Source organism: Schistocerca nitens, chromosome 8, assembly GCF_023898315.1.
Source record: "Schistocerca nitens isolate TAMUIC-IGC-003100 chromosome 8, iqSchNite1.1, whole genome shotgun sequence".
Taxonomy (NCBI): Eukaryota; Metazoa; Arthropoda; class Insecta; order Orthoptera; family Acrididae; genus Schistocerca; species Schistocerca nitens.
In genome coordinates, this window is record NC_064621.1 from 267,798,511 (window position 1) to 267,806,711 (window position 8,201).

An 8,201-nucleotide genomic window follows, 5' to 3' on the forward strand; every position below is an offset into this window, starting at 1 on the left:
TAGGAGTCAGGAAGTCGTTCCTGAAAGTGTTTGTGTGGAGTGTATCCATGTATGAAAGTGAAACGTGGACGATACATAGTTTAGACAAGAAGAAAATAGAAGCTTTCGAAATGTGGTGCTAGAGAAGAATGCTGAAGAGTAGATGGGTAGATCACATAACTAATGAGGAGGGATTGAATAGAATTGGAGAGAAGAGAAATTTGTGGTACAACTTAACTAGGAGAAGGGATCGGTTGGTGGGGCATATTCTGAGGCATCAAGAGATCACCGGTTTAGTTCAAATGGTTCAAATGGCTCTGAGCACTATGGGACTCAACATCTGTGGTCATTAGTCCACTAGAACTTAGAACTACTTAAACCTAACTAACCAAAGGACATTACACACATCCATGCCCGAGGCAGGATTCGAACCTGCGACCGGTACGGTCACGCGATTCCAGACTGACGCGCCTAGAACCGCACGGTCACACCGGCCGGCCCACCGGTTTAGTATTGGAGGGCAACGTGGAGGGTAAAAATTGTAGAGGGAGACCAAGAGATGAATATACTAAACAGATTCAGAAGGATGGTGGTTGCAGTAGGTACTGGGAGATGAAGAAGCTTGCACAGGATATAATAGCATGGAGAGCTGCATCAGACCAGTCTCAGGACTGAAGACCACAGCAATAACAACATGAATTGAATAGTCACAGGTTCCTATCACTCGGCAATTGCGAATTAATATAGAAATTTATAAATGAAAGATTGTAATTAAATGAAAACTGCAGGTACTGTTTTAACGACTTTAAATTATGAGTACGATAGCGGAAGTACTTTTGAGAATGTTGTACGTTTCTGCAAAACACTTGTTCGCGTCGATGGTCCAGCAATTAAATAAAATATAAGTTGAATAACAGAGAAACAATAGATTCCTAGTTCATGTAATTATATATGAACAACAACATCTCTTGCGAGATATTCCCTTCTGAACGCATACTACGACTTCACTGCAGGTGCCACGGAAATCACACAACAGCACAAGTCGGCAATCCGAAATATTTCTATCTTTGGCGACAACGCGCAGACCGCTCCACGCTCCAAGTCTTTCCAACACTTTCTGTGACCTGTGCGACTGTCCCTCGCGCTGCACCGATCCGAACTACCTCGTGTCCTCTACGGAAATCATGCTCCTCCCTAGCCTCAGCCTCCATACAGTAACGAGCGCTGTGATTGGCTAGAGCGCTCCCTCCATGTCTCCAAGCCAACGTGGACTCACAAACATATTGGAAGATATATCAAATACTGGATTTACATTTAAATAATTTGAAATTAAATAAATATTCCTATGACTTGACCACAAACACGCTCTAACACACATTATTATATACATAAACATTTAAATAAATTTATATCAGAAGGAAAGAAGCAAAAGGTTGGCCAGGAGCCTCATGTCTCTGTGTTTTCTAACACGCAGTAAATATTTAACCAATTTCTTCACGAATAGTATAGATGGGTTATAAACAAAGACATAGACGATATTTACAATCGTGCTGCTATCGTTTTTCGAGTATCTGTGGAGTACTTATGACCTGACGCAATCGATAGTAATCGGGCACTTCGACCTCCAATAACTCATATACTATTGAAGTGGCATGCCTGTAATTCATTCCAATTTAGGTTTACACACTAGTAGCTTTCATTCCAATTTAGGTTTAAACTAGTAGCTTTCTGAAGACCTGGCGCTTGACAAAATTGGATGAATCCTTTATATTTTGGAAATTCGTTGCTGGTGTTACTTGTATAATTTACCGTCAGATACTAAACCTAAAACTAATGAAGATATTGAAAATTTGATTACACCATCAGAATTGTCGTGCAAATAATAGTAATGTACATGCTTCTTTTTGAGGTATCATGATTCATCTGGCTACTATTACTTTCTATACGAACTGTGAAATGTCTGCCATGAAGGTTTCACGAAGACCGCCATCTTTGACACTCCTGGCGTGTGTCCATCAACACAGCGTCATGATGGAATTCCCAGCGACGTGGCTGGACCGGCTGTTGTGCGCGGCATCACGCGGTTGTAAGCTAACGTTTGAGGCCACGTGGTCGCTGCCGGCGCCGCGGCTTTGACGAGCGTCCTGCGCGGCCGCCCTACTCCGGCGCCGCAACTCACCTGCTACCTCACGCACCTCCACTTATTAACGTTCTGGCTTGCCAGGATTTTCAGAAGCAGCACCCTTCAGTTCATACAAATACATATAAAACAGATTTCAAAGACAAGAATAAAATGATTTAACGCCAGGCCAATAGTGTTTACAAGATCTTTGTAGTGGTGTGGGAGCAGCATGAATTTCGAAATAAACTTAAACAAACACAAATTATGAACGAAACGGCGTATTAAATAAATGCCTGCGTTACAATTTTGCATGAATAATTTTTTGGACAAGAAATAAAATTTTGACTGCGCTTTCAGTTATATACGATTTTGTAAGCATTTCTTGTGCCACTGACTCAGCGCTAAGGCATTATCTTGCACTAATTTCTTTCCGTCGCACTACACACACACACACGGATTTTAGCATGATGTATTGATCAACTCACATCAGTATTTTGACCAAGTGCCTCGCAGAAATCGTGTATGCCTCTGAATTCCGAGTTCCACCATTTATTATGACAAATCTGTCTACAATGAAAACCAAAAGTAGGAACGCCTCAACAAACCGTTTACCAAAACCAACCAAGATCCTCGCTAAAGATGCCCTGCACCGGAAAACGATACTTTAGGAACAAAGTCACAAGGCAATCGACTGAATCACAGTAAGCTAAAATTCCCACAGGTTCTATTTAATTGACTTTTATAAATCCTTCCTAACCCCACACACCAAAAATTGCGCGCACGTACAATTAAAATTGTAATATCCTTCAAACTGAGCACTAAATTCTTTTCCACACACTTATACAAAGCATAAATCAATATATATTTTACTACAATCCACGAAGTCACTGACCTACACACACCCTCAGTGCCTAACTTCCCCCTCTTGCACACGTGCAGTGCCACAATAAACTAACAAATTACTAATGAAAACCCAAGTAAAACATATAAAATTATCCCTCCAAAATTGCTACCACTAATTGCAGATTAGAACAGCTTCTCACTTCTGCCCTTTGTCTATATACCCTTAGCAATTTTAAACCATTCTTGTTTCCACATACGTGACAGCAACGACCGTAACGGTCTACCGTTCCAACCCCAATCAAACTCACTCGAATCACACACCTCCTTCATGTATCAATTTGTATGAACTTCACTACAAAAACTATTTACTTTAGCCGTTTCTAAATTTTCTGTTAGTTCTTCCACAGATTTGGGCGATTCACTTCCCACAGAATGGATAGCTTCACTGTGTTTCCCCTAAAAAACATCGACAATTGCAGCTTCAACAAAATTACACATCAAATCAATGTTAAACACTTTATCTTCCTGAAATAATACATCAACGCCTAAGCCATCATAACCATAAATATTCGTCTCAGAAACCTTGTGTGCTGATACACCATAAAATCATTGCAGAAATTCACATCAGAAACCTTACTTACGTCCGTCGACAAATTAACTGTACGTGAATCGCACACCGCTTTATCCTCTGCCACTACATTACACAAATTGCTGCTACCTTGTTGTTCAATTTTGGGACTTCCAGACTTGCTACATTCCGCTGTAATCGGACAAAAATCAGCACACACTGCCATTTCTAGACACATCCAGGTTAACCCCCGATCCTATTTTACATACAATTTCACTTGCACACTTTGACAAAAGTTTTAGATTCACACATACATCAATAAGTTTCGTTTCGCCTTCATTCGTGACTCGAAACTGAATTCCTACCTCCGAAGTATCATTACCAGTAGCCTTTACATTATTACATAAATTACCATTACTCTATTCCTTTAAACAGAAATCATCTACCTCCGCAGATACATTATTAACTTCAACTGCAGGGCCGGCCGGAGTGGCCGTGCGGTTCTAGGCGCTAGTCTGGAGCCGAGCACCCGTTACGGTCGCAGGTTCGAAACCTGCCTCGGGCATGGATGTGTGTGATGTCCTTAGGTTAGTTAGGTTTAATTAGTTCTAAGTTCTAGGTGACTGATCACCTCAGAAGTTAAGTCGCATGGTGCTCAGAGCCAGCCATTTGAAGAGATATTCAGTGTACGAGCGGAAAAAAGAAATCTCCAGAAGAAGGGTTCCGTGCTTAGACACCTCCTGAGTATTAACTGAAAAAGTCTGGCAAAGACTCTAGATTCTTTTCATTAACAAAACCTGTGAGACAATACTCTCATCAAAGAGATTTACTGCGTATTGTCGAAACAATAGTGAAAACGCAGAGATACCTAACTTTCATCAGCCTTGCTTGGCAAGACATGTTTTCCATCTCTCTGTTAATCACTGACTGAGGAATCATACTCATGTAACGTTTGGGCAAACACATATTTGACTTCTTATCTCCACCATACTGAGTGGGCTTTGCTTTCATCCAGATTGAAGAACTAATCCTACTAATTTACCCCGATAAGAGGATTTTTTTTACTATCCCGCTTAGTGTACATTGCGAAGTTGCCCACCTTATTTACATTGATCATGCCGAATCTGAAATGACTGAGAAATTTAAAGCTCTAGAATTTGACCTGTACTGAATAAAAGGTAAACGCTGCAGAAACGATACTGATCCACTAGTACCACTGGGTCATGTGACTTGCCTTGAGTAACACGAAAACATCTCTTCCTGGCATTGTTTATTTATTTTGTGGAACCTATATGAGGAATTAAATTGGTAGAAAAAGTAAAAAATTTTAATATTTTTGGAAAATGTTGCTCTGGGGATGTGACTTCACACAAGAAAGATTATTGTAACTAAGACAAATACATTCCTGGAAATGGAAAAAAGAACACATTGACACCGGTGTGTCAGACCCACCATACTTGCTCCGGACACTGCGAGAGGGCTGTACAAGCAATGATCACACGCACGGCACAGCGGACACACCAGGAACCGCGGTGTTGGCCGTCGAATGGCGCTAGCTGCGCAGCATTTGTGCACCGCCGCCGTCAGTGTCAGCCAGTTTGGCGTGGCATACGGAGCTCCATCGCAGTCTTTAACGCTGGTAGCATGCCGCGACAGCGTGGACGTGAACCGTATATGCAGTTGACGGACTTTGAGCGAGGGCGTATAGTGGGCATGCGGGAGGCCGGGTGGACGTACCGCCGAATTGCTCAACACGTGGGGCGTGAGGTCTCCACAGTACATCGATGTTGTCGCCAGTGGTCGGCGGAAGGTGCACGTGCCCGTCGACCTGGGACCGGACCGCAGCGACGCACGGATGCACGCCAAGACCGTAGGACCCTACGCAATGCCGTAGGGGACCGCAACGCCACTTCCCAGCAAATTAGGGACACTGTTGCTCCTGGGGTATCGGCGAGGACCATTCGCAACCGTCTCCATGAAGCTGCGCTACGGTCCCGCACACCGTTAGGCCGTCTTCCGCTCACGCCCCAACATCGTGCAGCCCGCCTCCGGTGGTGTCGCGACAGGCGTGAATGGAGGGACGAATGGAGACGTGTCGTCTTCAGCGATGAGAGTCGCTTCTGCCTTGGTGCCAATGATGGTCGTATGCGTGTTTGGCGCCGTGCAGGTGAGCGCCACAATCAGGACTGCATACGACCGAGGCACACAGGGCCAACACCCGGCATCATGGTGTGGGGAGCCATCTCCTACACTGGCCGTACACCACTGGTGATCGTCGAGGGGACACTGAATAGTGCACGGTACATCCAAACCGTCATCGAACCCATCGTTCTACCATTTCTAGACCGGCAAGGGAACTTGCTGTTCCAACAGGACAATGCACGTCCGCATGTATCCCGTGCCACCCAACGTGCTCTAGAAGGTGTAAGTCAACTACCCTGGCCAGCAAGATCTCCGGATCTGTCCCCCATTGAGCATGTTTGGGACTGGATGAAGCGTCGTCTCACGCGGTCTGCACGTCCAGCACGAACGCTGGTCCAACTGAGGCGCCAGGTGTAAATGGCATGGCAAGCCGTTCCACAGGACTACATCCAGCATCTCTACGATCGTCTCCATGGGAGAATAGCAGCCTGCATTGCTGCGAAAGGTGGGTATACACTGTACTAGTGCCGACATTGTGAATGCTCTGTTGCCTGTGTCTATGTGCCTGTGGTTCTGTCAGTGTGATCATGTGATGTATCTGACCCCAGGAATGTGTCAATAAAGTTTCCCCTTCCTGGGACAATGAATTCACGGTGTTCTTATTTCAATTTCCAGGAGGGTATAAAATCAATCAATTGTGATACATCCAAGGAGGGAGTTCTTCTAAGTGCTGTGACCACTCCAACACTGTTTAATGCTTTCACCAATGACGTGTCCTCATTCATATCTATTCATATTCGTATAAAAACCACACTTTATACAGATTATCTAGTTATTTGGATTTCATCACCAAATAACCAAAGGTATAAACTACCAAATAAAATTAACCAAGTGATAAATCTCCTTGCAGACTGGTCACTTTTAAAACCTCTGGGGCCGGCCGGCGTAGCCGAGTGGTTCTAGGCGCTACTGTCTGGAACCGCGTGACCGCTATGGTCTCAGGTTCGAATCCTGCCTCGGGCATGGATGTGTGATGTCCTTAGGTTAGTTAGGTTTAAGTAGTTCTAAGTTCTAGGCGACTGATGATCTCAGCAGTTAAGTCCCATAATCCTCAGAGCCATTTCAATCATTGTCAAACCTCCGGGAATAAACACTCAGAAAATCTGCTACCAAATACACACTGAGACATAAGAAACAATGCGCCAATGAGGAATTACCGGAATGAGACAGAAATCATTAGATGTGACCTACACGTGCAGACAAAAAATGATTACAGATTCAGAGAAATTGGATGATTTACTCAAGAGAAAGATATTCACAAATTCAGCAAGTCAGCAACACGTCGGTCCAGATCTGGCCCTCATGAAAGCAGTTATTCAGGTTGGTAATGATTGACACAGTTACTCGATATACTCCTCAGGGTAATCGTAATAAATTATGTTCAACTGTAGCGTTAGATACGCAAAATCCCGAGCTGGTTGGAGTGCCCTGCCATTAAAACTCAAAACATTCTCAACTGAGGACAGATTCGGCTACGTTGCTGGACAGGGTAAGGTTTGGCAGGCATGAAGACAAGCAGTAGAAATTCTCGCCATGTGCGGAAGGGCATTATCTTGCTGTAGCTTGGCTTGAAGGGTAACAAAACGACGTGCACAATGTAGTCGATGTATAAATGATGACTAACTGACAACCTCAGCTGCCGACAGGTGTTGTTGATATACCTCGATGTGGACACCTGAAAAGGTGTGCCCCGACCGGGACTCGAACCCGGGATCTCCTGCTTACATGGCAGACGCTCTATCCATCTGAGCCACCGAGGGCACAGATGAATAGCGCGTTAGCTCTAGACGTATTTCACGCTAAGTATTCCTGCACGTGCCAATAAAGTCTTTTTTACCCCAAACAACGTATAATTTCTTATCCATCGGTTAATGTAGCTTTATTTTTGTTTAGGAATTGTAAAAGCAAATAACAAAGCAAGTCGCTTAACTATGAGATTAGCCGATCAGTCGTTTTCCTCTGGGTAGAGTATCAGTTAGCGTGGCCCGCATGTGTATTGCACAAAGGGAAACACAATGCTTTGTTGCCTGCTATTGCATGGACGTATCAGTCCATTTGGCATGGACGCTTTGTCATGTGATGAACGAAACGGGCAGATTGCAGCGACGTTGTTCTGAATTATCGTGAGATGATTTGTTGCTTGCTCTGCCTTTGTGTGATATACATCACGTGGTACATCATATTGATAAGAAAATTATGTGGCAACCATAAATCGCAACAGTTATCCTATATTTACATGTTTCGCTCTTCAGACACGATCTATTTCAGAAGCGAAAGACATCGGGCCTGTACACGGCCAGAAACATTGAACGCTTAACCATCGGCTACTAAACTTCTGAAGATACTCGGGACAAGCGAAAAATGTATATAAATAAAAGTTGATGCAATTGCGGCTGTTCAAAAATCTTATTTTCTGAGGTCGCCGTTCGTCTTGCACGCTATTTCTACATTCGTTAAACCTCAGACTCATTTACGCGAGACACATAC

The 8,201-nt window shown here is 43.9% G+C and overlaps 1 non-coding gene across 1 annotated transcript; it reads right to left on the reverse strand.

The window, feature by feature from the left end:
• Positions 1 to 7,400: 7,400 nt before the first annotated feature.
• Trnat-ugu (transfer RNA threonine (anticodon UGU)) lies at positions 7,401 to 7,475 on the reverse strand. Its single transcript has one exon. It is a non-coding gene; the product is annotated as a tRNA-Thr (tRNA).
• Between the last annotated feature and the right edge of the window lie 726 nt (positions 7,476 to 8,201).